The following is a 26,436-nucleotide window of genomic DNA, read 5'->3' as shown; positions in this document are numbered from 1 at the left end:
TTGGGAGATCCAAGTTATTAAGCATTTTCATTTATTATTCGCTAACTAAAAGAATTTCCCTAAATTACCCATATTGAATTTAGAGTCCTTAAATAAATAATATAAGGGTCCGATATTTTCCTCGACTTTAACAAAATTCTGAAAAATGGACGGATGATGCGGAAAACAACATTTTTTAGGAAATCCGACGGTCCTAACCCGCCTTTGGCAGGTTATTTACTTCCCCCTCTCTCCGACGGGACGATGAAAAAAAAATTAAGGAGCAAAAAGGGATGCAACACGAGGACTTCCCAGGAGGTCACCCATCCTAGTACTACTCTCGCCCAAGCACGCTTAACTTCGGAGTTCTGATGGGATCCGGTGGATTAGTGCTGGTATGATCGCATCCGTTAGTATTTCACACTGATTACTACTTGTTCTCATCGGCGGGCTCCTATTTCTCATTTTTACGCACTCTGTAGTGATACGATGTAAGAATAAACACTCCTTCTCCCCGGTTTGTTTGACCTTTTGGGAGATCCAAGTTATTAAGCATTTTCATTTATTATTCGCTAACTAAAAGAATTTCCCTAAATTACCCATATTGAATTTAGAGTCCTTAAATAAATAATATAAGGGTCCGATATTTTCCTCGACTTTAACAAAATTCTGAAAAATGGACGGATGATGCGGAAAACAACATTTTTTAGGAAATCCGACGGTCCTAACCCGCCTTTGGCAGGTTATTTACTTCCCCCTCTCTCCGACGGGACGATGAAAAAAAAATTAAGGAGCAAAAAGGGATGCAACACGAGGACTTCCCAGGAGGTCACCCATCCTAGTACTACTCTCGCCCAAGCACGCTTAACTTCGGAGTTCTGATGGGATCCGGTGGATTAGTGCTGGTATGATCGCATCCGTTAGTATTTCACACTGATTACTACTTGTTCTCATCGGCGGGCTCCTATTTCTCATTTTTACGCACTCTGTAGTGATACGATGTAAGAATAAACACTCCTTCTCCCCGGTTTGTTTGACCTTTTGGGAGATCCAAGTTATTAAGCATTTTCATTTATTATTCGCTAACTAAAAGAATTTCCCTAAATTACCCATATTGAATTTAGAGTCCTTAAATAAATAATATAAGGGTCCGATATTTTCCTCGACTTTAACAAAATTCTGAAAAATGGACGGATGATGCGGAAAACAACATTTTTTAGGAAATCCGACGGTCCTAACCCGCCTTTGGCAGGTTATTTACTTCCCCCTCTCTCCGACGGGACGATGAAAAAAAAATTAAGGAGCAAAAAGGGATGCAACACGAGGACTTCCCAGGAGGTCACCCATCCTAGTACTACTCTCGCCCAAGCACGCTTAACTTCGGAGTTCTGATGGGATCCGGTGGATTAGTGCTGGTATGATCGCATCCGTTAGTATTTCACACTGATTACTACTTGTTCTCATCGGCGGGCTCCTATTTCTCATTTTTACGCACTCTGTAGTGATACGATGTAAGAATAAACACTCCTTCTCCCCGGTTTGTTTGACCTTTTGGGAGATCCAAGTTATTAAGCATTTTCATTTATTATTCGCTAACTAAAAGAATTTCCCTAAATTACCCATATTGAATTTAGAGTCCTTAAATAAATAATATAAGGGTCCGATATTTTCCTCGACTTTAACAAAATTCTGAAAAATGGACGGATGATGCGGAAAACAACATTTTTTAGGAAATCCGACGGTCCTAACCCGCCTTTGGCAGGTTATTTACTTCCCCCTCTCTCCGACGGGACGATGAAAAAAAAATTAAGGAGCAAAAAGGGATGCAACACGAGGACTTCCCAGGAGGTCACCCATCCTAGTACTACTCTCGCCCAAGCACGCTTAACTTCGGAGTTCTGATGGGATCCGGTGGATTAGTGCTGGTATGATCGCATCCGTTAGTATTTCACACTGATTACTACTTGTTCTCATCGGCGGGCTCCTATTTCTCATTTTTACGCACTCTGTAGTGATACGATGTAAGAATAAACACTCCTTCTCCCCGGTTTGTTTGACCTTTTGGGAGATCCAAGTTATTAAGCATTTTCATTTATTATTCGCTAACTAAAAGAATTTCCCTAAATTACCCATATTGAATTTAGAGTCCTTAAATAAATAATATAAGGGTCCGATATTTTCCTCGACTTTAACAAAATTCTGAAAAATGGACGGATGATGCGGAAAACAACATTTTTTAGGAAATCCGACGGTCCTAACCCGCCTTTGGCAGGTTATTTACTTCCCCCTCTCTCCGACGGGACGATGAAAAAAAAATTAAGGAGCAAAAAGGGATGCAACACGAGGACTTCCCAGGAGGTCACCCATCCTAGTACTACTCTCGCCCAAGCACGCTTAACTTCGGAGTTCTGATGGGATCCGGTGGATTAGTGCTGGTATGATCGCATCCGTTAGTATTTCACACTGATTACTACTTGTTCTCATCGGCGGGCTCCTATTTCTCATTTTTACGCACTCTGTAGTGATACGATGTAAGAATAAACACTCCTTCTCCCCGGTTTGTTTGACCTTTTGGGAGATCCAAGTTATTAAGCATTTTCATTTATTATTCGCTAACTAAAAGAATTTCCCTAAATTACCCATATTGAATTTAGAGTCCTTAAATAAATAATATAAGGGTCCGATATTTTCCTCGACTTTAACAAAATTCTGAAAAATGGACGGATGATGCGGAAAACAACATTTTTTAGGAAATCCGACGGTCCTAACCCGCCTTTGGCAGGTTATTTACTTCCCCCTCTCTCCGACGGGACGATGAAAAAAAAATTAAGGAGCAAAAAGGGATGCAACACGAGGACTTCCCAGGAGGTCACCCATCCTAGTACTACTCTCGCCCAAGCACGCTTAACTTCGGAGTTCTGATGGGATCCGGTGGATTAGTGCTGGTATGATCGCATCCGTTAGTATTTCACACTGATTACTACTTGTTCTCATCGGCGGGCTCCTATTTCTCATTTTTACGCACTCTGTAGTGATACGATGTAAGAATAAACACTCCTTCTCCCCGGTTTGTTTGACCTTTTGGGAGATCCAAGTTATTAAGCATTTTCATTTATTATTCGCTAACTAAAAGAATTTCCCTAAATTACCCATATTGAATTTAGAGTCCTTAAATAAATAATATAAGGGTCCGATATTTTCCTCGACTTTAACAAAATTCTGAAAAATGGACGGATGATGCGGAAAACAACATTTTTTAGGAAATCCGACGGTCCTAACCCGCCTTTGGCAGGTTATTTACTTCCCCCTCTCTCCGACGGGACGATGAAAAAAAAATTAAGGAGCAAAAAGGGATGCAACACGAGGACTTCCCAGGAGGTCACCCATCCTAGTACTACTCTCGCCCAAGCACGCTTAACTTCGGAGTTCTGATGGGATCCGGTGGATTAGTGCTGGTATGATCGCATCCGTTAGTATTTCACACTGATTACTACTTGTTCTCATCGGCGGGCTCCTATTTCTCATTTTTACGCACTCTGTAGTGATACGATGTAAGAATAAACACTCCTTCTCCCCGGTTTGTTTGACCTTTTGGGAGATCCAAGTTATTAAGCATTTTCATTTATTATTCGCTAACTAAAAGAATTTCCCTAAATTACCCATATTGAATTTAGAGTCCTTAAATAAATAATATAAGGGTCCGATATTTTCCTCGACTTTAACAAAATTCTGAAAAATGGACGGATGATGCGGAAAACAACATTTTTTAGGAAATCCGACGGTCCTAACCCGCCTTTGGCAGGTTATTTACTTCCCCCTCTCTCCGACGGGACGATGAAAAAAAAATTAAGGAGCAAAAAGGGATGCAACACGAGGACTTCCCAGGAGGTCACCCATCCTAGTACTACTCTCGCCCAAGCACGCTTAACTTCGGAGTTCTGATGGGATCCGGTGGATTAGTGCTGGTATGATCGCATCCGTTAGTATTTCACACTGATTACTACTTGTTCTCATCGGCGGGCTCCTATTTCTCATTTTTACGCACTCTGTAGTGATACGATGTAAGAATAAACACTCCTTCTCCCCGGTTTGTTTGACCTTTTGGGAGATCCAAGTTATTAAGCATTTTCATTTATTATTCGCTAACTAAAAGAATTTCCCTAAATTACCCATATTGAATTTAGAGTCCTTAAATAAATAATATAAGGGTCCGATATTTTCCTCGACTTTAACAAAATTCTGAAAAATGGACGGATGATGCGGAAAACAACATTTTTTAGGAAATCCGACGGTCCTAACCCGCCTTTGGCAGGTTATTTACTTCCCCCTCTCTCCGACGGGACGATGAAAAAAAAATTAAGGAGCAAAAAGGGATGCAACACGAGGACTTCCCAGGAGGTCACCCATCCTAGTACTACTCTCGCCCAAGCACGCTTAACTTCGGAGTTCTGATGGGATCCGGTGGATTAGTGCTGGTATGATCGCATCCGTTAGTATTTCACACTGATTACTACTTGTTCTCATCGGCGGGCTCCTATTTCTCATTTTTACGCACTCTGTAGTGATACGATGTAAGAATAAACACTCCTTCTCCCCGGTTTGTTTGACCTTTTGGGAGATCCAAGTTATTAAGCATTTTCATTTATTATTCGCTAACTAAAAGAATTTCCCTAAATTACCCATATTGAATTTAGAGTCCTTAAATAAATAATATAAGGGTCCGATATTTTCCTCGACTTTAACAAAATTCTGAAAAATGGACGGATGATGCGGAAAACAACATTTTTTAGGAAATCCGACGGTCCTAACCCGCCTTTGGCAGGTTATTTACTTCCCCCTCTCTCCGACGGGACGATGAAAAAAAAATTAAGGAGCAAAAAGGGATGCAACACGAGGACTTCCCAGGAGGTCACCCATCCTAGTACTACTCTCGCCCAAGCACGCTTAACTTCGGAGTTCTGATGGGATCCGGTGGATTAGTGCTGGTATGATCGCATCCGTTAGTATTTCACACTGATTACTACTTGTTCTCATCGGCGGGCTCCTATTTCTCATTTTTACGCACTCTGTAGTGATACGATGTAAGAATAAACACTCCTTATCCCCGGTTTGTTTGACCTTTTGGGAGATCCAAGTTATTAAGCATTTTCATTTATTATTCGCTAACTAAAAGAATTTCCCTAAATTACCCATATTGAATTTAGAGTCCTTAAATAAATAATATAAGGGTCCGATATTTTCCTCGACTTTAACAAAATTCTGAAAAATGGACGGATGATGCGGAAAACAACATTTTTTAGGAAATCCGACGGTCCTAACCCGCCTTTGGCAGGTTATTTACTTCCCCCTCTCTCCGACGGGACGATGAAAAAAAAATTAAGGAGCAAAAAGGGATGCAACACGAGGACTTCCCAGGAGGTCACCCATCCTAGTACTACTCTCGCCCAAGCACGCTTAACTTCGGAGTTCTGATGGGATCCGGTGGATTAGTGCTGGTATGATCGCATCCGTTAGTATTTCACACTGATTACTACTTGTTCTCATCGGCGGGCTCCTATTTCTCATTTTTACGCACTCTGTAGTGATACGATGTAAGAATAAACACTCCTTCTCCCCGGTTTGTTTGACCTTTTGGGAGATCCAAGTTATTAAGCATTTTCATTTATTATTCGCTAACTAAAAGAATTTCCCTAAATTACCCATATTGAATTTAGAGTCCTTAAATAAATAATATAAGGGTCCGATATTTTCCTCGACTTTAACAAAATTCTGAAAAATGGACGGATGATGCGGAAAACAACATTTTTTAGGAAATCCGACGGTCCTAACCCGCCTTTGGCAGGTTATTTACTTCCCCCTCTCTCCGACGGGACGATGAAAAAAAAATTAAGGAGCAAAAAGGGATGCAACACGAGGACTTCCCAGGAGGTCACCCATCCTAGTACTACTCTCGCCCAAGCACGCTTAACTTCGGAGTTCTGATGGGATCCGGTGGATTAGTGCTGGTATGATCGCATCCGTTAGTATTTCACACTGATTACTACTTGTTCTCATCGGCGGGCTCCTATTTCTCATTTTTACGCACTCTGTAGTGATACGATGTAAGAATAAACACTCCTTCTCCCCGGTTTGTTTGACCTTTTGGGAGATCCAAGTTATTAAGCATTTTCATTTATTATTCGCTAACTAAAAGAATTTCCCTAAATTACCCATATTGAATTTAGAGTCCTTAAATAAATAATATAAGGGTCCGATATTTTCCTCGACTTTAACAAAATTCTGAAAAATGGACGGATGATGCGGAAAACAACATTTTTTAGGAAATCCGACGGTCCTAACCCGCCTTTGGCAGGTTATTTACTTCCCCCTCTCTCCGACGGGACGATGAAAAAAAAATTAAGGAGCAAAAAGGGATGCAACACGAGGACTTCCCAGGAGGTCACCCATCCTAGTACTACTCTCGCCCAAGCACGCTTAACTTCGGAGTTCTGATGGGATCCGGTGGATTAGTGCTGGTATGATCGCATCCGTTAGTATTTCACACTGATTACTACTTGTTCTCATCGGCGGGCTCCTATTTCTCATTTTTACGCACTCTGTAGTGATACGATGTAAGAATAAACACTCCTTCTCCCCGGTTTGTTTGACCTTTTGGGAGATCCAAGTTATTAAGCATTTTCATTTATTATTCGCTAACTAAAAGAATTTCCCTAAATTACCCATATTGAATTTAGAGTCCTTAAATAAATAATATAAGGGTCCGATATTTTCCTCGACTTTAACAAAATTCTGAAAAATGGACGGATGATGCGGAAAACAACATTTTTTAGGAAATCCGACGGTCCTAACCCGCCTTTGGCAGGTTATTTACTTCCCCCTCTCTCCGACGGGACGATGAAAAAAAAATTAAGGAGCAAAAAGGGATGCAACACGAGGACTTCCCAGGAGGTCACCCATCCTAGTACTACTCTCGCCCAAGCACGCTTAACTTCGGAGTTCTGATGGGATCCGGTGGATTAGTGCTGGTATGATCGCATCCGTTAGTATTTCACACTGATTACTACTTGTTCTCATCGGCGGGCTCCTATTTCTCATTTTTACGCACTCTGTAGTGATACGATGTAAGAATAAACACTCCTTCTCCCCGGTTTGTTTGACCTTTTGGGAGATCCAAGTTATTAAGCATTTTCATTTATTATTCGCTAACTAAAAGAATTTCCCTAAATTACCCATATTGAATTTAGAGTCCTTAAATAAATAATATAAGGGTCCGATATTTTCCTCGACTTTAACAAAATTCTGAAAAATGGACGGATGATGCGGAAAACAACATTTTTTAGGAAATCCGACGGTCCTAACCCGCCTTTGGCAGGTTATTTACTTCCCCCTCTCTCCGACGGGACGATGAAAAAAAAATTAAGGAGCAAAAAGGGATGCAACACGAGGACTTCCCAGGAGGTCACCCATCCTAGTACTACTCTCGCCCAAGCACGCTTAACTTCGGAGTTCTGATGGGATCCGGTGGATTAGTGCTGGTATGATCGCATCCGTTAGTATTTCACACTGATTACTACTTGTTCTCATCGGCGGGCTCCTATTTCTCATTTTTACGCACTCTGTAGTGATACGATGTAAGAATAAACACTCCTTCTCCCCGGTTTGTTTGACCTTTTGGGAGATCCAAGTTATTAAGCATTTTCATTTATTATTCGCTAACTAAAAGAATTTCCCTAAATTACCCATATTGAATTTAGAGTCCTTAAATAAATAATATAAGGGTCCGATATTTTCCTCGACTTTAACAAAATTCTGAAAAATGGACGGATGATGCGGAAAACAACATTTTTTAGGAAATCCGACGGTCCTAACCCGCCTTTGGCAGGTTATTTACTTCCCCCTCTCTCCGACGGGACGATGAAAAAAAAATTAAGGAGCAAAAAGGGATGCAACACGAGGACTTCCCAGGAGGTCACCCATCCTAGTACTACTCTCGCCCAAGCACGCTTAACTTCGGAGTTCTGATGGGATCCGGTGGATTAGTGCTGGTATGATCGCATCCGTTAGTATTTCACACTGATTACTACTTGTTCTCATCGGCGGGCTCCTATTTCTCATTTTTACGCACTCTGTAGTGATACGATGTAAGAATAAACACTCCTTCTCCCCGGTTTGTTTGACCTTTTGGGAGATCCAAGTTATTAAGCATTTTCATTTATTATTCGCTAACTAAAAGAATTTCCCTAAATTACCCATATTGAATTTAGAGTCCTTAAATAAATAATATAAGGGTCCGATATTTTCCTCGACTTTAACAAAATTCTGAAAAATGGACGGATGATGCGGAAAACAACATTTTTTAGGAAATCCGACGGTCCTAACCCGCCTTTGGCAGGTTATTTACTTCCCCCTCTCTCCGACGGGACGATGAAAAAAAAATTAAGGAGCAAAAAGGGATGCAACACGAGGACTTCCCAGGAGGTCACCCATCCTAGTACTACTCTCGCCCAAGCACGCTTAACTTCGGAGTTCTGATGGGATCCGGTGGATTAGTGCTGGTATGATCGCATCCGTTAGTATTTCACACTGATTACTACTTGTTCTCATCGGCGGGCTCCTATTTCTCATTTTTACGCACTCTGTAGTGATACGATGTAAGAATAAACACTCCTTCTCCCCGGTTTGTTTGACCTTTTGGGAGATCCAAGTTATTAAGCATTTTCATTTATTATTCGCTAACTAAAAGAATTTCCCTAAATTACCCATATTGAATTTAGAGTCCTTAAATAAATAATATAAGGGTCCGATATTTTCCTCGACTTTAACAAAATTCTGAAAAATGGACGGATGATGCGGAAAACAACATTTTTTAGGAAATCCGACGGTCCTAACCCGCCTTTGGCAGGTTATTTACTTCCCCCTCTCTCCGACGGGACGATGAAAAAAAAATTAAGGAGCAAAAAGGGATGCAACACGAGGACTTCCCAGGAGGTCACCCATCCTAGTACTACTCTCGCCCAAGCACGCTTAACTTCGGAGTTCTGATGGGATCCGGTGGATTAGTGCTGGTATGATCGCATCCGTTAGTATTTCACACTGATTACTACTTGTTCTCATCGGCGGGCTCCTATTTCTCATTTTTACGCACTCTGTAGTGATACGATGTAAGAATAAACACTCCTTCTCCCCGGTTTGTTTGACCTTTTGGGAGATCCAAGTTATTAAGCATTTTCATTTATTATTCGCTAACTAAAAGAATTTCCCTAAATTACCCATATTGAATTTAGAGTCCTTAAATAAATAATATAAGGGTCCGATATTTTCCTCGACTTTAACAAAATTCTGAAAAATGGACGGATGATGCGGAAAACAACATTTTTTAGGAAATCCGACGGTCCTAACCCGCCTTTGGCAGGTTATTTACTTCCCCCTCTCTCCGACGGGACGATGAAAAAAAAATTAAGGAGCAAAAAGGGATGCAACACGAGGACTTCCCAGGAGGTCACCCATCCTAGTACTACTCTCGCCCAAGCACGCTTAACTTCGGAGTTCTGATGGGATCCGGTGGATTAGTGCTGGTATGATCGCATCCGTTAGTATTTCACACTGATTACTACTTGTTCTCATCGGCGGGCTCCTATTTCTCATTTTTACGCACTCTGTAGTGATACGATGTAAGAATAAACACTCCTTCTCCCCGGTTTGTTTGACCTTTTGGGAGATCCAAGTTATTAAGCATTTTCATTTATTATTCGCTAACTAAAAGAATTTCCCTAAATTACCCATATTGAATTTAGAGTCCTTAAATAAATAATATAAGGGTCCGATATTTTCCTCGACTTTAACAAAATTCTGAAAAATGGACGGATGATGCGGAAAACAACATTTTTTAGGAAATCCGACGGTCCTAACCCGCCTTTGGCAGGTTATTTACTTCCCCCTCTCTCCGACGGGACGATGAAAAAAAAATTAAGGAGCAAAAAGGGATGCAACACGAGGACTTCCCAGGAGGTCACCCATCCTAGTACTACTCTCGCCCAAGCACGCTTAACTTCGGAGTTCTGATGGGATCCGGTGGATTAGTGCTGGTATGATCGCATCCGTTAGTATTTCACACTGATTACTACTTGTTCTCATCGGCGGGCTCCTATTTCTCATTTTTACGCACTCTGTAGTGATACGATGTAAGAATAAACACTCCTTCTCCCCGGTTTGTTTGACCTTTTGGGAGATCCAAGTTATTAAGCATTTTCATTTATTATTCGCTAACTAAAAGAATTTCCCTAAATTACCCATATTGAATTTAGAGTCCTTAAATAAATAATATAAGGGTCCGATATTTTCCTCGACTTTAACAAAATTCTGAAAAATGGACGGATGATGCGGAAAACAACATTTTTTAGGAAATCCGACGGTCCTAACCCGCCTTTGGCAGGTTATTTACTTCCCCCTCTCTCCGACGGGACGATGAAAAAAAAATTAAGGAGCAAAAAGGGATGCAACACGAGGACTTCCCAGGAGGTCACCCATCCTAGTACTACTCTCGCCCAAGCACGCTTAACTTCGGAGTTCTGATGGGATCCGGTGGATTAGTGCTGGTATGATCGCATCCGTTAGTATTTCACACTGATTACTACTTGTTCTCATCGGCGGGCTCCTATTTCTCATTTTTACGCACTCTGTAGTGATACGATGTAAGAATAAACACTCCTTCTCCCCGGTTTGTTTGACCTTTTGGGAGATCCAAGTTATTAAGCATTTTCATTTATTATTCGCTAACTAAAAGAATTTCCCTAAATTACCCATATTGAATTTAGAGTCCTTAAATAAATAATATAAGGGTCCGATATTTTCCTCGACTTTAACAAAATTCTGAAAAATGGACGGATGATGCGGAAAACAACATTTTTTAGGAAATCCGACGGTCCTAACCCGCCTTTGGCAGGTTATTTACTTCCCCCTCTCTCCGACGGGACGATGAAAAAAAAATTAAGGAGCAAAAAGGGATGCAACACGAGGACTTCCCAGGAGGTCACCCATCCTAGTACTACTCTCGCCCAAGCACGCTTAACTTCGGAGTTCTGATGGGATCCGGTGGATTAGTGCTGGTATGATCGCATCCGTTAGTATTTCACACTGATTACTACTTGTTCTCATCGGCGGGCTCCTATTTCTCATTTTTACGCACTCTGTAGTGATACGATGTAAGAATAAACACTCCTTCTCCCCGGTTTGTTTGACCTTTTGGGAGATCCAAGTTATTAAGCATTTTCATTTATTATTCGCTAACTAAAAGAATTTCCCTAAATTACCCATATTGAATTTAGAGTCCTTAAATAAATAATATAAGGGTCCGATATTTTCCTCGACTTTAACAAAATTCTGAAAAATGGACGGATGATGCGGAAAACAACATTTTTTAGGAAATCCGACGGTCCTAACCCGCCTTTGGCAGGTTATTTACTTCCCCCTCTCTCCGACGGGACGATGAAAAAAAAATTAAGGAGCAAAAAGGGATGCAACACGAGGACTTCCCAGGAGGTCACCCATCCTAGTACTACTCTCGCCCAAGCACGCTTAACTTCGGAGTTCTGATGGGATCCGGTGGATTAGTGCTGGTATGATCGCATCCGTTAGTATTTCACACTGATTACTACTTGTTCTCATCGGCGGGCTCCTATTTCTCATTTTTACGCACTCTGTAGTGATACGATGTAAGAATAAACACTCCTTCTCCCCGGTTTGTTTGACCTTTTGGGAGATCCAAGTTATTAAGCATTTTCATTTATTATTCGCTAACTAAAAGAATTTCCCTAAATTACCCATATTGAATTTAGAGTCCTTAAATAAATAATATAAGGGTCCGATATTTTCCTCGACTTTAACAAAATTCTGAAAAATGGACGGATGATGCGGAAAACAACATTTTTTAGGAAATCCGACGGTCCTAACCCGCCTTTGGCAGGTTATTTACTTCCCCCTCTCTCCGACGGGACGATGAAAAAAAAATTAAGGAGCAAAAAGGGATGCAACACGAGGACTTCCCAGGAGGTCACCCATCCTAGTACTACTCTCGCCCAAGCACGCTTAACTTCGGAGTTCTGATGGGATCCGGTGGATTAGTGCTGGTATGATCGCATCCGTTAGTATTTCACACTGATTACTACTTGTTCTCATCGGCGGGCTCCTATTTCTCATTTTTACGCACTCTGTAGTGATACGATGTAAGAATAAACACTCCTTCTCCCCGGTTTGTTTGACCTTTTGGGAGATCCAAGTTATTAAGCATTTTCATTTATTATTCGCTAACTAAAAGAATTTCCCTAAATTACCCATATTGAATTTAGAGTCCTTAAATAAATAATATAAGGGTCCGATATTTTCCTCGACTTTAACAAAATTCTGAAAAATGGACGGATGATGCGGAAAACAACATTTTTTAGGAAATCCGACGGTCCTAACCCGCCTTTGGCAGGTTATTTACTTCCCCCTCTCTCCGACGGGACGATGAAAAAAAAATTAAGGAGCAAAAAGGGATGCAACACGAGGACTTCCCAGGAGGTCACCCATCCTAGTACTACTCTCGCCCAAGCACGCTTAACTTCGGAGTTCTGATGGGATCCGGTGGATTAGTGCTGGTATGATCGCATCCGTTAGTATTTCACACTGATTACTACTTGTTCTCATCGGCGGGCTCCTATTTCTCATTTTTACGCACTCTGTAGTGATACGATGTAAGAATAAACACTCCTTCTCCCCGGTTTGTTTGACCTTTTGGGAGATCCAAGTTATTAAGCATTTTCATTTATTATTCGCTAACTAAAAGAATTTCCCTAAATTACCCATATTGAATTTAGAGTCCTTAAATAAATAATATAAGGGTCCGATATTTTCCTCGACTTTAACAAAATTCTGAAAAATGGACGGATGATGCGGAAAACAACATTTTTTAGGAAATCCGACGGTCCTAACCCGCCTTTGGCAGGTTATTTACTTCCCCCTCTCTCCGACGGGACGATGAAAAAAAAATTAAGGAGCAAAAAGGGATGCAACACGAGGACTTCCCAGGAGGTCACCCATCCTAGTACTACTCTCGCCCAAGCACGCTTAACTTCGGAGTTCTGATGGGATCCGGTGGATTAGTGCTGGTATGATCGCATCCGTTAGTATTTCACACTGATTACTACTTGTTCTCATCGGCGGGCTCCTATTTCTCATTTTTACGCACTCTGTAGTGATACGATGTAAGAATAAACACTCCTTCTCCCCGGTTTGTTTGACCTTTTGGGAGATCCAAGTTATTAAGCATTTTCATTTATTATTCGCTAACTAAAAGAATTTCCCTAAATTACCCATATTGAATTTAGAGTCCTTAAATAAATAATATAAGGGTCCGATATTTTCCTCGACTTTAACAAAATTCTGAAAAATGGACGGATGATGCGGAAAACAACATTTTTTAGGAAATCCGACGGTCCTAACCCGCCTTTGGCAGGTTATTTACTTCCCCCTCTCTCCGACGGGACGATGAAAAAAAAATTAAGGAGCAAAAAGGGATGCAACACGAGGACTTCCCAGGAGGTCACCCATCCTAGTACTACTCTCGCCCAAGCACGCTTAACTTCGGAGTTCTGATGGGATCCGGTGGATTAGTGCTGGTATGATCGCATCCGTTAGTATTTCACACTGATTACTACTTGTTCTCATCGGCGGGCTCCTATTTCTCATTTTTACGCACTCTGTAGTGATACGATGTAAGAATAAACACTCCTTCTCCCCGGTTTGTTTGACCTTTTGGGAGATCCAAGTTATTAAGCATTTTCATTTATTATTCGCTAACTAAAAGAATTTCCCTAAATTACCCATATTGAATTTAGAGTCCTTAAATAAATAATATAAGGGTCCGATATTTTCCTCGACTTTAACAAAATTCTGAAAAATGGACGGATGATGCGGAAAACAACATTTTTTAGGAAATCCGACGGTCCTAACCCGCCTTTGGCAGGTTATTTACTTCCCCCTCTCTCCGACGGGACGATGAAAAAAAAATTAAGGAGCAAAAAGGGATGCAACACGAGGACTTCCCAGGAGGTCACCCATCCTAGTACTACTCTCGCCCAAGCACGCTTAACTTCGGAGTTCTGATGGGATCCGGTGGATTAGTGCTGGTATGATCGCATCCGTTAGTATTTCACACTGATTACTACTTGTTCTCATCGGCGGGCTCCTATTTCTCATTTTTACGCACTCTGTAGTGATACGATGTAAGAATAAACACTCCTTCTCCCCGGTTTGTTTGACCTTTTGGGAGATCCAAGTTATTAAGCATTTTCATTTATTATTCGCTAACTAAAAGAATTTCCCTAAATTACCCATATTGAATTTAGAGTCCTTAAATAAATAATATAAGGGTCCGATATTTTCCTCGACTTTAACAAAATTCTGAAAAATGGACGGATGATGCGGAAAACAACATTTTTTAGGAAATCCGACGGTCCTAACCCGCCTTTGGCAGGTTATTTACTTCCCCCTCTCTCCGACGGGACGATGAAAAAAAAATTAAGGAGCAAAAAGGGATGCAACACGAGGACTTCCCAGGAGGTCACCCATCCTAGTACTACTCTCGCCCAAGCACGCTTAACTTCGGAGTTCTGATGGGATCCGGTGGATTAGTGCTGGTATGATCGCATCCGTTAGTATTTCACACTGATTACTACTTGTTCTCATCGGCGGGCTCCTATTTCTCATTTTTACGCACTCTGTAGTGATACGATGTAAGAATAAACACTCCTTCTCCCCGGTTTGTTTGACCTTTTGGGAGATCCAAGTTATTAAGCATTTTCATTTATTATTCGCTAACTAAAAGAATTTCCCTAAATTACCCATATTGAATTTAGAGTCCTTAAATAAATAATATAAGGGTCCGATATTTTCCTCGACTTTAACAAAATTCTGAAAAATGGACGGATGATGCGGAAAACAACATTTTTTAGGAAATCCGACGGTCCTAACCCGCCTTTGGCAGGTTATTTACTTCCCCCTCTCTCCGACGGGACGATGAAAAAAAAATTAAGGAGCAAAAAGGGATGCAACACGAGGACTTCCCAGGAGGTCACCCATCCTAGTACTACTCTCGCCCAAGCACGCTTAACTTCGGAGTTCTGATGGGATCCGGTGGATTAGTGCTGGTATGATCGCATCCGTTAGTATTTCACACTGATTACTACTTGTTCTCATCGGCGGGCTCCTATTTCTCATTTTTACGCACTCTGTAGTGATACGATGTAAGAATAAACACTCCTTCTCCCCGGTTTGTTTGACCTTTTGGGAGATCCAAGTTATTAAGCATTTTCATTTATTATTCGCTAACTAAAAGAATTTCCCTAAATTACCCATATTGAATTTAGAGTCCTTAAATAAATAATATAAGGGTCCGATATTTTCCTCGACTTTAACAAAATTCTGAAAAATGGACGGATGATGCGGAAAACAACATTTTTTAGGAAATCCGACGGTCCTAACCCGCCTTTGGCAGGTTATTTACTTCCCCCTCTCTCCGACGGGACGATGAAAAAAAAATTAAGGAGCAAAAAGGGATGCAACACGAGGACTTCCCAGGAGGTCACCCATCCTAGTACTACTCTCGCCCAAGCACGCTTAACTTCGGAGTTCTGATGGGATCCGGTGGATTAGTGCTGGTATGATCGCATCCGTTAGTATTTCACACTGATTACTACTTGTTCTCATCGGCGGGCTCCTATTTCTCATTTTTACGCACTCTGTAGTGATACGATGTAAGAATAAACACTCCTTCTCCCCGGTTTGTTTGACCTTTTGGGAGATCCAAGTTATTAAGCATTTTCATTTATTATTCGCTAACTAAAAGAATTTCCCTAAATTACCCATATTGAATTTAGAGTCCTTAAATAAATAATATAAGGGTCCGATATTTTCCTCGACTTTAACAAAATTCTGAAAAATGGACGGATGATGCGGAAAACAACATTTTTTAGGAAATCCGACGGTCCTAACCCGCCTTTGGCAGGTTATTTACTTCCCCCTCTCTCCGACGGGACGATGAAAAAAAAATTAAGGAGCAAAAAGGGATGCAACACGAGGACTTCCCAGGAGGTCACCCATCCTAGTACTACTCTCGCCCAAGCACGCTTAACTTCGGAGTTCTGATGGGATCCGGTGGATTAGTGCTGGTATGATCGCATCCGTTAGTATTTCACACTGATTACTACTTGTTCTCATCGGCGGGCTCCTATTTCTCATTTTTACGCACTCTGTAGTGATACGATGTAAGAATAAACACTCCTTCTCCCCGGTTTGTTTGACCTTTTGGGAGATCCAAGTTATTAAGCATTTTCATTTATTATTCGCTAACTAAAAGAATTTCCCTAAATTACCCATATTGAATTTAGAGTCCTTAAATAAATAATATAAGGGTCCGATATTTTCCTCGACTTTAACAAAATTCTGAAAAATGGACGGATGATGCGGAAAACAACATTTTTTAGGAAATCCGACGGTCCTAACCCGCCTTTGGCAGGTTATTTACTTCCCCCTCTCTCCGACGGGACGATGAAAAAAAAATTAAGGAGCAAAAAGGGATGCAACACGAGGACTTCCCAGGAGGTCACCCATCCTAGTACTACTCTCGCCCAAGCACGCTTAACTTCGGAGTTCTGATGGGATCCGGTGGATTAGTGCTGGTATGATCGCATCCGTTAGTATTTCACACTGATTACTACTTGTTCTCATCGGCGGGCTCCTATTTCTCATTTTTACGCACTCTGTAGTGATACGATGTAAGAATAAACACTCCTTCTCCCCGGTTTGTTTGACCTTTTGGGAGATCCAAGTTATTAAGCATTTTCATTTATTATTCGCTAACTAAAAGAATTTCCCTAAATTACCCATATTGAATTTAGAGTCCTTAAATAAATAATATAAGGGTCCGATATTTTCCTCGACTTTAACAAAATTCTGAAAAATGGACGGATGATGCGGAAAACAACATTTTTTAGGAAATCCGACGGTCCTAACCCGCCTTTGGCAGGTTATTTACTTCCCCCTCTCTCCGACGGGACGATGAAAAAAAAATTAAGGAGCAAAAAGGGATGCAACACGAGGACTTCCCAGGAGGTCACCCATCCTAGTACTACTCTCGCCCAAGCACGCTTAACTTCGGAGTTCTGATGGGATCCGGTGGATTAGTGCTGGTATGATCGCATCCGTTAGTATTTCACACTGATTACTACTTGTTCTCATCGGCGGGCTCCTATTTCTCATTTTTACGCACTCTGTAGTGATACGATGTAAGAATAAACACTCCTTCTCCCCGGTTTGTTTGACCTTTTGGGAGATCCAAGTTATTAAGCATTTTCATTTATTATTCGCTAACTAAAAGAATTTCCCTAAATTACCCATATTGAATTTAGAGTCCTTAAATAAATAATATAAGGGTCCGATATTTTCCTCGACTTTAACAAAATTCTGAAAAATGGACGGATGATGCGGAAAACAACATTTTTTAGGAAATCCGACGGTCCTAACCCGCCTTTGGCAGGTTATTTACTTCCCCCTCTCTCCGACGGGACGATGAAAAAAAAATTAAGGAGCAAAAAGGGATGCAACACGAGGACTTCCCAGGAGGTCACCCATCCTAGTACTACTCTCGCCCAAGCACGCTTAACTTCGGAGTTCTGATGGGATCCGGTGGATTAGTGCTGGTATGATCGCATCCGTTAGTATTTCACACTGATTACTACTTGTTCTCATCGGCGGGCTCCTATTTCTCATTTTTACGCACTCTGTAGTGATACGATGTAAGAATAAACACTCCTTCTCCCCGGTTTGTTTGACCTTTTGGGAGATCCAAGTTATTAAGCATTTTCATTTATTATTCGCTAACTAAAAGAATTTCCCTAAATTACCCATATTGAATTTAGAGTCCTTAAATAAATAATATAAGGGTCCGATATTTTCCTCGACTTTAACAAAATTCTGAAAAATGGACGGATGATGCGGAAAACAACATTTTTTAGGAAATCCGACGGTCCTAACCCGCCTTTGGCAGGTTATTTACTTCCCCCTCTCTCCGACGGGACGATGAAAAAAAAATTAAGGAGCAAAAAGGGATGCAACACGAGGACTTCCCAGGAGGTCACCCATCCTAGTACTACTCTCGCCCAAGCACGCTTAACTTCGGAGTTCTGATGGGATCCGGTGGATTAGTGCTGGTATGATCGCATCCGTTAGTATTTCACACTGATTACTACTTGTTCTCATCGGCGGGCTCCTATTTCTCATTTTTACGCACTCTGTAGTGATACGATGTAAGAATAAACACTCCTTCTCCCCGGTTTGTTTGACCTTTTGGGAGATCCAAGTTATTAAGCATTTTCATTTATTATTCGCTAACTAAAAGAATTTCCCTAAATTACCCATATTGAATTTAGAGTCCTTAAATAAATAATATAAGGGTCCGATATTTTCCTCGACTTTAACAAAATTCTGAAAAATGGACGGATGATGCGGAAAACAACATTTTTTAGGAAATCCGACGGTCCTAACCCGCCTTTGGCAGGTTATTTACTTCCCCCTCTCTCCGACGGGACGATGAAAAAAAAATTAAGGAGCAAAAAGGGATGCAACACGAGGACTTCCCAGGAGGTCACCCATCCTAGTACTACTCTCGCCCAAGCACGCTTAACTTCGGAGTTCTGATGGGATCCGGTGGATTAGTGCTGGTATGATCGCATCCGTTAGTATTTCACACTGATTACTACTTGTTCTCATCGGCGGGCTCCTATTTCTCATTTTTACGCACTCTGTAGTGATACGATGTAAGAATAAACACTCCTTCTCCCCGGTTTGTTTGACCTTTTGGGAGATCCAAGTTATTAAGCATTTTCATTTATTATTCGCTAACTAAAAGAATTTCCCTAAATTACCCATATTGAATTTAGAGTCCTTAAATAAATAATATAAGGGTCCGATATTTTCCTCGACTTTAACAAAATTCTGAAAAATGGACGGATGATGCGGAAAACAACATTTTTTAGGAAATCCGACGGTCCTAACCCGCCTTTGGCAGGTTATTTACTTCCCCCTCTCTCCGACGGGACGATGAAAAAAAAATTAAGGAGCAAAAAGGGATGCAACACGAGGACTTCCCAGGAGGTCACCCATCCTAGTACTACTCTCGCCCAAGCACGCTTAACTTCGGAGTTCTGATGGGATCCGGTGGATTAGTGCTGGTATGATCGCATCCGTTAGTATTTCACACTGATTACTACTTGTTCTCATCGGCGGGCTCCTATTTCTCATTTTTACGCACTCTGTAGTGATACGATGTAAGAATAAACACTCCTTCTCCCCGGTTTGTTTGACCTTTTGGGAGATCCAAGTTATTAAGCATTTTCATTTATTATTCGCTAACTAAAAGAATTTCCCTAAATTACCCATATTGAATTTAGAGTCCTTAAATAAATAATATAAGGGTCCGATATTTTCCTCGACTTTAACAAAATTCTGAAAAATGGACGGATGATGCGGAAAACAACATTTTTTAGGAAATCCGACGGTCCTAACCCGCCTTTGGCAGGTTATTTACTTCCCCCTCTCTCCGACGGGACGATGAAAAAAAAATTAAGGAGCAAAAAGGGATGCAACACGAGGACTTCCCAGGAGGTCACCCATCCTAGTACTACTCTCGCCCAAGCACGCTTAACTTCGGAGTTCTGATGGGATCCGGTGGATTAGTGCTGGTATGATCGCATCCGTTAGTATTTCACACTGATTACTACTTGTTCTCATCGGCGGGCTCCTATTTCTCATTTTTACGCACTCTGTAGTGATACGATGTAAGAATAAACACTCCTTCTCCCCGGTTTGTTTGACCTTTTGGGAGATCCAAGTTATTAAGCATTTTCATTTATTATTCGCTAACTAAAAGAATTTCCCTAAATTACCCATATTGAATTTAGAGTCCTTAAATAAATAATATAAGGGTCCGATATTTTCCTCGACTTTAACAAAATTCTGAAAAATGGACGGATGATGCGGAAAACAACATTTTTTAGGAAATCCGACGGTCCTAACCCGCCTTTGGCAGGTTATTTACTTCCCCCTCTCTCCGACGGGACGATGAAAAAAAAATTAAGGAGCAAAAAGGGATGCAACACGAGGACTTCCCAGGAGGTCACCCATCCTAGTACTACTCTCGCCCAAGCACGCTTAACTTCGGAGTTCTGATGGGATCCGGTGGATTAGTGCTGGTATGATCGCATCCGTTAGTATTTCACACTGATTACTACTTGTTCTCATCGGCGGGCTCCTATTTCTCATTTTTACGCACTCTGTAGTGATACGATGTAAGAATAAACACTCCTTCTCCCCGGTTTGTTTGACCTTTTGGGAGATCCAAGTTATTAAGCATTTTCATTTATTATTCGCTAACTAAAAGAATTTCCCTAAATTACCCATATTGAATTTAGAGTCCTTAAATAAATAATATAAGGGTCCGATATTTTCCTCGACTTTAACAAAATTCTGAAAAATGGACGGATGATGCGGAAAACAACATTTTTTAGGAAATCCGACGGTCCTAACCCGCCTTTGGCAGGTTATTTACTTCCCCCTCTCTCCGACGGGACGATGAAAAAAAAATTAAGGAGCAAAAAGGGATGCAACACGAGGACTTCCCAGGAGGTCACCCATCCTAGTACTACTCTCGCCCAAGCACGCTTAACTTCGGAGTTCTGATGGGATCCGGTGGATTAGTGCTGGTATGATCGCATCCGTTAGTATTTCACACTGATTACTACTTGTTCTCATCGGCGGGCTCCTATTTCTCATTTTTACGCACTCTGTAGTGATACGATGTAAGAATAAACACTCCTTCTCCCCGGTTTGTTTGACCTTTTGGGAGATCCAAGTTATTAAGCATTTTCATTTATTATTCGCTAACTAAAAGAATTTCCCTAAATTACCCATATTGAATTTAGAGTCCTTAAATAAATAATATAAGGGTCCGATATTTTCCTCGACTTTAACAAAATTCTGAAAAATGGACGGATGATGCGGAAAACAACATTTTTTAGGAAATCCGACGGTCCTAACCCGCCTTTGGCAGGTTATTTACTTCCCCCTCTCTCCGACGGGACGATGAAAAAAAAATTAAGGAGCAAAAAGGGATGCAACACGAGGACTTCCCAGGAGGTCACCCATCCTAGTACTACTCTCGCCCAAGCACGCTTAACTTCGGAGTTCTGATGGGATCCGGTGGATTAGTGCTGGTATGATCGCATCCGTTAGTATTTCACACTGATTACTACTTGTTCTCATCGGCGGGCTCCTATTTCTCATTTTTACGCACTCTGTAGTGATACGATGTAAGAATAAACACTCCTTCTCCCCGGTTTGTTTGACCTTTTGGGAGATCCAAGTTATTAAGCATTTTCATTTATTATTCGCTAACTAAAAGAATTTCCCTAAATTACCCATATTGAATTTAGAGTCCTTAAATAAATAATATAAGGGTCCGATATTTTCCTCGACTTTAACAAAATTCTGAAAAATGGACGGATGATGCGGAAAACAACATTTTTTAGGAAATCCGACGGTCCTAACCCGCCTTTGGCAGGTTATTTACTTCCCCCTCTCTCCGACGGGACGATGAAAAAAAAATTAAGGAGCAAAAAGGGATGCAACACGAGGACTTCCCAGGAGGTCACCCATCCTAGTACTACTCTCGCCCAAGCACGCTTAACTTCGGAGTTCTGATGGGATCCGGTGGATTAGTGCTGGTATGATCGCATCCGTTAGTATTTCACACTGATTACTACTTGTTCTCATCGGCGGGCTCCTATTTCTCATTTTTACGCACTCTGTAGTGATACGATGTAAGAATAAACACTCCTTCTCCCCGGTTTGTTTGACCTTTTGGGAGATCCAAGTTATTAAGCATTTTCATTTATTATTCGCTAACTAAAAGAATTTCCCTAAATTACCCATATTGAATTTAGAGTCCTTAAATAAATAATATAAGGGTCCGATATTTTCCTCGACTTTAACAAAATTCTGAAAAATGGACGGATGATGCGGAAAACAACATTTTTTAGGAAATCCGACGGTCCTAACCCGCCTTTGGCAGGTTATTTACTTCCCCCTCTCTCCGACGGGACGATGAAAAAAAAATTAAGGAGCAAAAAGGGATGCAACACGAGGACTTCCCAGGAGGTCACCCATCCTAGTACTACTCTCGCCCAAGCACGCTTAACTTCGGAGTTCTGATGGGATCCGGTGGATTAGTGCTGGTATGATCGCATCCGTTAGTATTTCACACTGATTACTACTTGTTCTCATCGGCGGGCTCCTATTTCTCATTTTTACGCACTCTGTAGTGATACGATGTAAGAATAAACACTCCTTCTCCCCGGTTTGTTTGACCTTTTGGGAGATCCAAGTTATTAAGCATTTTCATTTATTATTCGCTAACTAAAAGAATTTCCCTAAATTACCCATATTGAATTTAGAGTCCTTAAATAAATAATATAAGGGTCCGATATTTTCCTCGACTTTAACAAAATTCTGAAAAATGGACGGATGATGCGGAAAACAACATTTTTTAGGAAATCCGACGGTCCTAACCCGCCTTTGGCAGGTTATTTACTTCCCCCTCTCTCCGACGGGACGATGAAAAAAAAATTAAGGAGCAAAAAGGGATGCAACACGAGGACTTCCCAGGAGGTCACCCATCCTAGTACTACTCTCGCCCAAGCACGCTTAACTTCGGAGTTCTGATGGGATCCGGTGGATTAGTGCTGGTATGATCGCATCCGTTAGTATTTCACACTGATTACTACTTGTTCTCATCGGCGGGCTCCTATTTCTCATTTTTACGCACTCTGTAGTGATACGATGTAAGAATAAACACTCCTTCTCCCCGGTTTGTTTGACCTTTTGGGAGATCCAAGTTATTAAGCATTTTCATTTATTATTCGCTAACTAAAAGAATTTCCCTAAATTACCCATATTGAATTTAGAGTCCTTAAATAAATAATATAAGGGTCCGATATTTTCCTCGACTTTAACAAAATTCTGAAAAATGGACGGATGATGCGGAAAACAACATTTTTTAGGAAATCCGACGGTCCTAACCCGCCTTTGGCAGGTTATTTACTTCCCCCTCTCTCCGACGGGACGATGAAAAAAAAATTAAGGAGCAAAAAGGGATGCAACACGAGGACTTCCCAGGAGGTCACCCATCCTAGTACTACTCTCGCCCAAGCACGCTTAACTTCGGAGTTCTGATGGGATCCGGTGGATTAGTGCTGGTATGATCGCATCCGTTAGTATTTCACACTGATTACTACTTGTTCTCATCGGCGGGCTCCTATTTCTCATTTTTACGCACTCTGTAGTGATACGATGTAAGAATAAACACTCCTTCTCCCCGGTTTGTTTGACCTTTTGGGAGATCCAAGTTATTAAGCATTTTCATTTATTATTCGCTAACTAAAAGAATTTCCCTAAATTACCCATATTGAATTTAGAGTCCTTAAATAAATAATATAAGGGTCCGATATTTTCCTCGACTTTAACAAAATTCTGAAAAATGGACGGATGATGCGGAAAACAACATTTTTTAGGAAATCCGACGGTCCTAACCCGCCTTTGGCAGGTTATTTACTTCCCCCTCTCTCCGACGGGACGATGAAAAAAAAATTAAGGAGCAAAAAGGGATGCAACACGAGGACTTCCCAGGAGGTCACCCATCCTAGTACTACTCTCAGCCCAAGCACGCTTAACTTCGGAGTTCTGATGGGATCCGGTGGATTAGTGCTGGTATGATCGCATCCGTTAGTATTTCACACTGATTACTACTTGTTCTCATCGGCGGGCTCCTATTTCTCATTTTTACGCACTCTGTAGTGATACGATGTAAGAATAAACACTCCTTCTCCCCGGTTTGTTTGACCTTTTGGGAGATCCAAGTTATTAAGCATTTTCATTTATTATTCGCTAACTAAAAGAATTTCCCTAAATTACCCATATTGAATTTAGAGTCCTTAAATAAATAATATAAGGGTCCGATATTTTCCTCGACTTTAACAAAATTCTGAAAAATGGACGGATGATGCGGAAAACAACATTTTTTAGGAAATCCGACGGTCCTAACCCGCCTTTGGCAGGTTATTTACTTCCCCCTCTCTCCGACGGGACGATGAAAAAAAAATTAAGGAGCAAAAAGGGATGCAACACGAGGACTTCCCAGGAGGTCACCCATCCTAGTACTACTCTCGCCCAAGCACGCTTAACTTCGGAGTTCTGATGGGATCCGGTGGATTAGTGCTGGTATGATCGCATCCGTTAGTATTTCACACTGATTACTACTTGTTCTCATCGGCGGGCTCCTATTTCTCATTTTTACGCACTCTGTAGTGATACGATGTAAGAATAAACACTCCTTCTCCCCGGTTTGTTTGACCTTTTGGGAGATCCAAGTTATTAAGCATTTTCATTTATTATTCGCTAACTAAAAGAATTTCCCTAAATTACCCATATTGAATTTAGAGTCCTTAAATAAATAATATAAGGGTCCGATATTTTCCTCGACTTTAACAAAATTCTGAAAAATGGACGGATGATGCGGAAAACAACATTTTTTAGGAAATCCGACGGTCCTAACCCGCCTTTGGCAGGTTATTTACTTCCCCCTCTCTCCGACGGGACGATGAAAAAAAAATTAAGGAGCAAAAAGGGATGCAACACGAGGACTTCCCAGGAGGTCACCCATCCTAGTACTACTCTCGCCCAAGCACGCTTAACTTCGGAGTTCTGATGGGATCCGGTGGATTAGTGCTGGTATGATCGCATCCGTTAGTATTTCACACTGATTACTACTTGTTCTCATCGGCGGGCTCCTATTTCTCATTTTTACGCACTCTGTAGTGATACGATGTAAGAATAAACACTCCTTCTCCCCGGTTTGTTTGACCTTTTGGGAGATCCAAGTTATTAAGCATTTTCATTTATTATTCGCTAACTAAAAGAATTTCCCTAAATTACCCATATTGAATTTAGAGTCCTTAAATAAATAATATAAGGGTCCGATATTTTCCTCGACTTTAACAAAATTCTGAAAAATGGACGGATGATGCGGAAAACAACATTTTTTAGGAAATCCGACGGTCCTAACCCGCCTTTGGCAGGTTATTTACTTCCCCCTCTCTCCGACGGGACGATGAAAAAAAAATTAAGGAGCAAAAAGGGATGCAACACGAGGACTTCCCAGGAGGTCACCCATCCTAGTACTACTCTCGCCCAAGCACGCTTAACTTCGGAGTTCTGATGGGATCCGGTGGATTAGTGCTGGTATGATCGCATCCGTTAGTATTTCACACTGATTACTACTTGTTCTCATCGGCGGGCTCCTATTTCTCATTTTTACGCACTCTGTAGTGATACGATGTAAGAATAAACACTCCTTCTCCCCGGTTTGTTTGACCTTTTGGGAGATCCAAGTTATTAAGCATTTTCATTTATTATTCGCTAACTAAAAGAATTTCCCTAAATTACCCATATTGAATTTAGAGTCCTTAAATAAATAATATAAGGGTCCGATATTTTCCTCGACTTTAACAAAATTCTGAAAAATGGACGGATGATGCGGAAAACAACATTTTTTAGGAAATCCGACGGTCCTAACCCGCCTTTGGCAGGTTATTTACTTCCCCCTCTCTCCGACGGGACGATGAAAAAAAAATTAAGGAGCAAAAAGGGATGCAACACGAGGACTTCCCAGGAGGTCACCCATCCTAGTACTACTCTCGCCCAAGCACGCTTAACTTCGGAGTTCTGATGGGATCCGGTGGATTAGTGCTGGTATGATCGCATCCGTTAGTATTTCACACTGATTACTACTTGTTCTCATCGGCGGGCTCCTATTTCTCATTTTTACGCACTCTGTAGTGATACGATGTAAGAATAAACACTCCTTCTCCCCGGTTTGTTTGACCTTTTGGGAGATCCAAGTTATTAAGCATTTTCATTTATTATTCGCTAACTAAAAGAATTTCCCTAAATTACCCATATTGAATTTAGAGTCCTTAAATAAATAATATAAGGGTCCGATATTTTCCTCGACTTTAACAAAATTCTGAAAAATGGACGGATGATGCGGAAAACAACATTTTTTAGGAAATCCGACGGTCCTAACCCGCCTTTGGCAGGTTATTTACTTCCCCCTCTCTCCGACGGGACGATGAAAAAAAAATTAAGGAGCAAAAAGGGATGCAACACGAGGACTTCCCAGGAGGTCACCCATCCTAGTACTACTCTCGCCCAAGCACGCTTAACTTCGGAGTTCTGATGGGATCCGGTGGATTAGTGCTGGTATGATCGCATCCGTTAGTATTTCACACTGATTACTACTTGTTCTCATCG

The 26,436-nt window shown here is 41.2% G+C and overlaps 52 non-coding genes across 52 annotated transcripts; all 52 read right to left on the bottom strand.

The window, feature by feature from the left end:
- Window positions 1-269: 269 nt before the first annotated feature.
- Window positions 270-388, bottom strand: LOC147554577 (5S ribosomal RNA). Its single transcript, XR_015235738.1, has one exon. It is a non-coding gene; the product is annotated as a 5S ribosomal RNA (ribosomal RNA).
- A 391-nt stretch (window positions 389-779) lies between these two features.
- LOC147554576 (5S ribosomal RNA) lies at window positions 780-898 on the bottom strand. The gene has a single exon (XR_015235807.1). It is a non-coding gene; the product is annotated as a 5S ribosomal RNA (ribosomal RNA).
- A 391-nt stretch (window positions 899-1,289) lies between these two features.
- LOC147554575 (5S ribosomal RNA) lies at window positions 1,290-1,408 on the bottom strand. The gene has a single exon (XR_015235806.1). It is a non-coding gene; the product is annotated as a 5S ribosomal RNA (ribosomal RNA).
- Window positions 1,409-1,799: 391 nt separating this feature from the next.
- LOC147554574 (5S ribosomal RNA) lies at window positions 1,800-1,918 on the bottom strand. The gene has a single exon (XR_015235805.1). It is a non-coding gene; the product is annotated as a 5S ribosomal RNA (ribosomal RNA).
- A 391-nt stretch (window positions 1,919-2,309) lies between these two features.
- LOC147554573 (5S ribosomal RNA) lies at window positions 2,310-2,428 on the bottom strand. Its single transcript, XR_015235804.1, has one exon. It is a non-coding gene; the product is annotated as a 5S ribosomal RNA (ribosomal RNA).
- A 391-nt stretch (window positions 2,429-2,819) lies between these two features.
- LOC147554572 (5S ribosomal RNA) lies at window positions 2,820-2,938 on the bottom strand. Its single transcript, XR_015235803.1, has one exon. It is a non-coding gene; the product is annotated as a 5S ribosomal RNA (ribosomal RNA).
- Window positions 2,939-3,329: 391 nt separating this feature from the next.
- On the bottom strand, window positions 3,330-3,448 carry LOC147554571 (5S ribosomal RNA). The gene has a single exon (XR_015235801.1). It is a non-coding gene; the product is annotated as a 5S ribosomal RNA (ribosomal RNA).
- Window positions 3,449-3,839: 391 nt separating this feature from the next.
- LOC147554570 (5S ribosomal RNA) lies at window positions 3,840-3,958 on the bottom strand. The gene has a single exon (XR_015235800.1). It is a non-coding gene; the product is annotated as a 5S ribosomal RNA (ribosomal RNA).
- Window positions 3,959-4,349: 391 nt separating this feature from the next.
- On the bottom strand, window positions 4,350-4,468 carry LOC147554569 (5S ribosomal RNA). Its single transcript, XR_015235799.1, has one exon. It is a non-coding gene; the product is annotated as a 5S ribosomal RNA (ribosomal RNA).
- Window positions 4,469-4,859: 391 nt separating this feature from the next.
- LOC147554568 (5S ribosomal RNA) lies at window positions 4,860-4,978 on the bottom strand. The gene has a single exon (XR_015235798.1). It is a non-coding gene; the product is annotated as a 5S ribosomal RNA (ribosomal RNA).
- A 391-nt stretch (window positions 4,979-5,369) lies between these two features.
- On the bottom strand, window positions 5,370-5,488 carry LOC147554567 (5S ribosomal RNA). Its single transcript, XR_015235797.1, has one exon. It is a non-coding gene; the product is annotated as a 5S ribosomal RNA (ribosomal RNA).
- Window positions 5,489-5,879: 391 nt separating this feature from the next.
- On the bottom strand, window positions 5,880-5,998 carry LOC147554566 (5S ribosomal RNA). Its single transcript, XR_015235796.1, has one exon. It is a non-coding gene; the product is annotated as a 5S ribosomal RNA (ribosomal RNA).
- A 391-nt stretch (window positions 5,999-6,389) lies between these two features.
- On the bottom strand, window positions 6,390-6,508 carry LOC147554565 (5S ribosomal RNA). Its single transcript, XR_015235795.1, has one exon. It is a non-coding gene; the product is annotated as a 5S ribosomal RNA (ribosomal RNA).
- A 391-nt stretch (window positions 6,509-6,899) lies between these two features.
- On the bottom strand, window positions 6,900-7,018 carry LOC147554564 (5S ribosomal RNA). Its single transcript, XR_015235794.1, has one exon. It is a non-coding gene; the product is annotated as a 5S ribosomal RNA (ribosomal RNA).
- Window positions 7,019-7,409: 391 nt separating this feature from the next.
- LOC147554563 (5S ribosomal RNA) lies at window positions 7,410-7,528 on the bottom strand. Its single transcript, XR_015235793.1, has one exon. It is a non-coding gene; the product is annotated as a 5S ribosomal RNA (ribosomal RNA).
- Window positions 7,529-7,919: 391 nt separating this feature from the next.
- LOC147554562 (5S ribosomal RNA) lies at window positions 7,920-8,038 on the bottom strand. The gene has a single exon (XR_015235792.1). It is a non-coding gene; the product is annotated as a 5S ribosomal RNA (ribosomal RNA).
- Window positions 8,039-8,429: 391 nt separating this feature from the next.
- LOC147554561 (5S ribosomal RNA) lies at window positions 8,430-8,548 on the bottom strand. The gene has a single exon (XR_015235790.1). It is a non-coding gene; the product is annotated as a 5S ribosomal RNA (ribosomal RNA).
- Window positions 8,549-8,939: 391 nt separating this feature from the next.
- LOC147554560 (5S ribosomal RNA) lies at window positions 8,940-9,058 on the bottom strand. The gene has a single exon (XR_015235789.1). It is a non-coding gene; the product is annotated as a 5S ribosomal RNA (ribosomal RNA).
- A 391-nt stretch (window positions 9,059-9,449) lies between these two features.
- LOC147554559 (5S ribosomal RNA) lies at window positions 9,450-9,568 on the bottom strand. The gene has a single exon (XR_015235788.1). It is a non-coding gene; the product is annotated as a 5S ribosomal RNA (ribosomal RNA).
- Window positions 9,569-9,959: 391 nt separating this feature from the next.
- Window positions 9,960-10,078, bottom strand: LOC147554558 (5S ribosomal RNA). Its single transcript, XR_015235787.1, has one exon. It is a non-coding gene; the product is annotated as a 5S ribosomal RNA (ribosomal RNA).
- Window positions 10,079-10,469: 391 nt separating this feature from the next.
- LOC147554557 (5S ribosomal RNA) lies at window positions 10,470-10,588 on the bottom strand. The gene has a single exon (XR_015235786.1). It is a non-coding gene; the product is annotated as a 5S ribosomal RNA (ribosomal RNA).
- Window positions 10,589-10,979: 391 nt separating this feature from the next.
- Window positions 10,980-11,098, bottom strand: LOC147554556 (5S ribosomal RNA). Its single transcript, XR_015235785.1, has one exon. It is a non-coding gene; the product is annotated as a 5S ribosomal RNA (ribosomal RNA).
- Window positions 11,099-11,489: 391 nt separating this feature from the next.
- LOC147554555 (5S ribosomal RNA) lies at window positions 11,490-11,608 on the bottom strand. Its single transcript, XR_015235784.1, has one exon. It is a non-coding gene; the product is annotated as a 5S ribosomal RNA (ribosomal RNA).
- Window positions 11,609-11,999: 391 nt separating this feature from the next.
- LOC147554554 (5S ribosomal RNA) lies at window positions 12,000-12,118 on the bottom strand. Its single transcript, XR_015235783.1, has one exon. It is a non-coding gene; the product is annotated as a 5S ribosomal RNA (ribosomal RNA).
- Window positions 12,119-12,509: 391 nt separating this feature from the next.
- LOC147554553 (5S ribosomal RNA) lies at window positions 12,510-12,628 on the bottom strand. The gene has a single exon (XR_015235782.1). It is a non-coding gene; the product is annotated as a 5S ribosomal RNA (ribosomal RNA).
- Window positions 12,629-13,019: 391 nt separating this feature from the next.
- Window positions 13,020-13,138, bottom strand: LOC147554552 (5S ribosomal RNA). Its single transcript, XR_015235781.1, has one exon. It is a non-coding gene; the product is annotated as a 5S ribosomal RNA (ribosomal RNA).
- A 391-nt stretch (window positions 13,139-13,529) lies between these two features.
- LOC147554551 (5S ribosomal RNA) lies at window positions 13,530-13,648 on the bottom strand. Its single transcript, XR_015235779.1, has one exon. It is a non-coding gene; the product is annotated as a 5S ribosomal RNA (ribosomal RNA).
- Window positions 13,649-14,039: 391 nt separating this feature from the next.
- LOC147554550 (5S ribosomal RNA) lies at window positions 14,040-14,158 on the bottom strand. The gene has a single exon (XR_015235778.1). It is a non-coding gene; the product is annotated as a 5S ribosomal RNA (ribosomal RNA).
- A 391-nt stretch (window positions 14,159-14,549) lies between these two features.
- LOC147554549 (5S ribosomal RNA) lies at window positions 14,550-14,668 on the bottom strand. The gene has a single exon (XR_015235777.1). It is a non-coding gene; the product is annotated as a 5S ribosomal RNA (ribosomal RNA).
- Window positions 14,669-15,059: 391 nt separating this feature from the next.
- LOC147554548 (5S ribosomal RNA) lies at window positions 15,060-15,178 on the bottom strand. The gene has a single exon (XR_015235776.1). It is a non-coding gene; the product is annotated as a 5S ribosomal RNA (ribosomal RNA).
- A 391-nt stretch (window positions 15,179-15,569) lies between these two features.
- On the bottom strand, window positions 15,570-15,688 carry LOC147554547 (5S ribosomal RNA). Its single transcript, XR_015235775.1, has one exon. It is a non-coding gene; the product is annotated as a 5S ribosomal RNA (ribosomal RNA).
- A 391-nt stretch (window positions 15,689-16,079) lies between these two features.
- Window positions 16,080-16,198, bottom strand: LOC147554546 (5S ribosomal RNA). Its single transcript, XR_015235774.1, has one exon. It is a non-coding gene; the product is annotated as a 5S ribosomal RNA (ribosomal RNA).
- A 391-nt stretch (window positions 16,199-16,589) lies between these two features.
- Window positions 16,590-16,708, bottom strand: LOC147554545 (5S ribosomal RNA). The gene has a single exon (XR_015235773.1). It is a non-coding gene; the product is annotated as a 5S ribosomal RNA (ribosomal RNA).
- Window positions 16,709-17,099: 391 nt separating this feature from the next.
- Window positions 17,100-17,218, bottom strand: LOC147554544 (5S ribosomal RNA). The gene has a single exon (XR_015235772.1). It is a non-coding gene; the product is annotated as a 5S ribosomal RNA (ribosomal RNA).
- Window positions 17,219-17,609: 391 nt separating this feature from the next.
- Window positions 17,610-17,728, bottom strand: LOC147554543 (5S ribosomal RNA). Its single transcript, XR_015235771.1, has one exon. It is a non-coding gene; the product is annotated as a 5S ribosomal RNA (ribosomal RNA).
- A 391-nt stretch (window positions 17,729-18,119) lies between these two features.
- On the bottom strand, window positions 18,120-18,238 carry LOC147554542 (5S ribosomal RNA). Its single transcript, XR_015235770.1, has one exon. It is a non-coding gene; the product is annotated as a 5S ribosomal RNA (ribosomal RNA).
- Window positions 18,239-18,629: 391 nt separating this feature from the next.
- On the bottom strand, window positions 18,630-18,748 carry LOC147554541 (5S ribosomal RNA). The gene has a single exon (XR_015235768.1). It is a non-coding gene; the product is annotated as a 5S ribosomal RNA (ribosomal RNA).
- A 391-nt stretch (window positions 18,749-19,139) lies between these two features.
- LOC147554540 (5S ribosomal RNA) lies at window positions 19,140-19,258 on the bottom strand. Its single transcript, XR_015235767.1, has one exon. It is a non-coding gene; the product is annotated as a 5S ribosomal RNA (ribosomal RNA).
- A 391-nt stretch (window positions 19,259-19,649) lies between these two features.
- LOC147554539 (5S ribosomal RNA) lies at window positions 19,650-19,768 on the bottom strand. Its single transcript, XR_015235766.1, has one exon. It is a non-coding gene; the product is annotated as a 5S ribosomal RNA (ribosomal RNA).
- Window positions 19,769-20,159: 391 nt separating this feature from the next.
- On the bottom strand, window positions 20,160-20,278 carry LOC147554538 (5S ribosomal RNA). Its single transcript, XR_015235765.1, has one exon. It is a non-coding gene; the product is annotated as a 5S ribosomal RNA (ribosomal RNA).
- Window positions 20,279-20,669: 391 nt separating this feature from the next.
- On the bottom strand, window positions 20,670-20,788 carry LOC147554537 (5S ribosomal RNA). Its single transcript, XR_015235764.1, has one exon. It is a non-coding gene; the product is annotated as a 5S ribosomal RNA (ribosomal RNA).
- A 391-nt stretch (window positions 20,789-21,179) lies between these two features.
- On the bottom strand, window positions 21,180-21,298 carry LOC147554536 (5S ribosomal RNA). Its single transcript, XR_015235763.1, has one exon. It is a non-coding gene; the product is annotated as a 5S ribosomal RNA (ribosomal RNA).
- Window positions 21,299-21,689: 391 nt separating this feature from the next.
- On the bottom strand, window positions 21,690-21,808 carry LOC147554535 (5S ribosomal RNA). Its single transcript, XR_015235762.1, has one exon. It is a non-coding gene; the product is annotated as a 5S ribosomal RNA (ribosomal RNA).
- Window positions 21,809-22,199: 391 nt separating this feature from the next.
- Window positions 22,200-22,318, bottom strand: LOC147554534 (5S ribosomal RNA). The gene has a single exon (XR_015235761.1). It is a non-coding gene; the product is annotated as a 5S ribosomal RNA (ribosomal RNA).
- Window positions 22,319-22,709: 391 nt separating this feature from the next.
- Window positions 22,710-22,828, bottom strand: LOC147554533 (5S ribosomal RNA). Its single transcript, XR_015235754.1, has one exon. It is a non-coding gene; the product is annotated as a 5S ribosomal RNA (ribosomal RNA).
- Window positions 22,829-23,219: 391 nt separating this feature from the next.
- On the bottom strand, window positions 23,220-23,338 carry LOC147554532 (5S ribosomal RNA). Its single transcript, XR_015235743.1, has one exon. It is a non-coding gene; the product is annotated as a 5S ribosomal RNA (ribosomal RNA).
- A 391-nt stretch (window positions 23,339-23,729) lies between these two features.
- On the bottom strand, window positions 23,730-23,849 carry LOC147554531 (5S ribosomal RNA). Its single transcript, XR_015235760.1, has one exon. It is a non-coding gene; the product is annotated as a 5S ribosomal RNA (ribosomal RNA).
- A 391-nt stretch (window positions 23,850-24,240) lies between these two features.
- On the bottom strand, window positions 24,241-24,359 carry LOC147554530 (5S ribosomal RNA). The gene has a single exon (XR_015235802.1). It is a non-coding gene; the product is annotated as a 5S ribosomal RNA (ribosomal RNA).
- A 391-nt stretch (window positions 24,360-24,750) lies between these two features.
- On the bottom strand, window positions 24,751-24,869 carry LOC147554529 (5S ribosomal RNA). The gene has a single exon (XR_015235791.1). It is a non-coding gene; the product is annotated as a 5S ribosomal RNA (ribosomal RNA).
- A 391-nt stretch (window positions 24,870-25,260) lies between these two features.
- On the bottom strand, window positions 25,261-25,379 carry LOC147554528 (5S ribosomal RNA). Its single transcript, XR_015235780.1, has one exon. It is a non-coding gene; the product is annotated as a 5S ribosomal RNA (ribosomal RNA).
- Window positions 25,380-25,770: 391 nt separating this feature from the next.
- LOC147554527 (5S ribosomal RNA) lies at window positions 25,771-25,889 on the bottom strand. Its single transcript, XR_015235769.1, has one exon. It is a non-coding gene; the product is annotated as a 5S ribosomal RNA (ribosomal RNA).
- Window positions 25,890-26,280: 391 nt separating this feature from the next.
- LOC147554526 (5S ribosomal RNA) lies at window positions 26,281-26,399 on the bottom strand. The gene has a single exon (XR_015235737.1). It is a non-coding gene; the product is annotated as a 5S ribosomal RNA (ribosomal RNA).
- Between the last annotated feature and the right edge of the window lie 37 nt (window positions 26,400-26,436).

This window comes from Eschscholzia californica, unplaced genomic scaffold, assembly GCF_041429995.1.
Source record: "Eschscholzia californica isolate CP2 unplaced genomic scaffold, dmEscCali1.0.p SCAF_216, whole genome shotgun sequence".
NCBI lineage: Eukaryota > Viridiplantae > Streptophyta > Magnoliopsida > Ranunculales > Papaveraceae > Eschscholzia > Eschscholzia californica.
The sequence above is the reverse complement of the archived record's forward strand: the minus strand, read 5'-3'. Positions and strand labels throughout refer to the sequence as shown.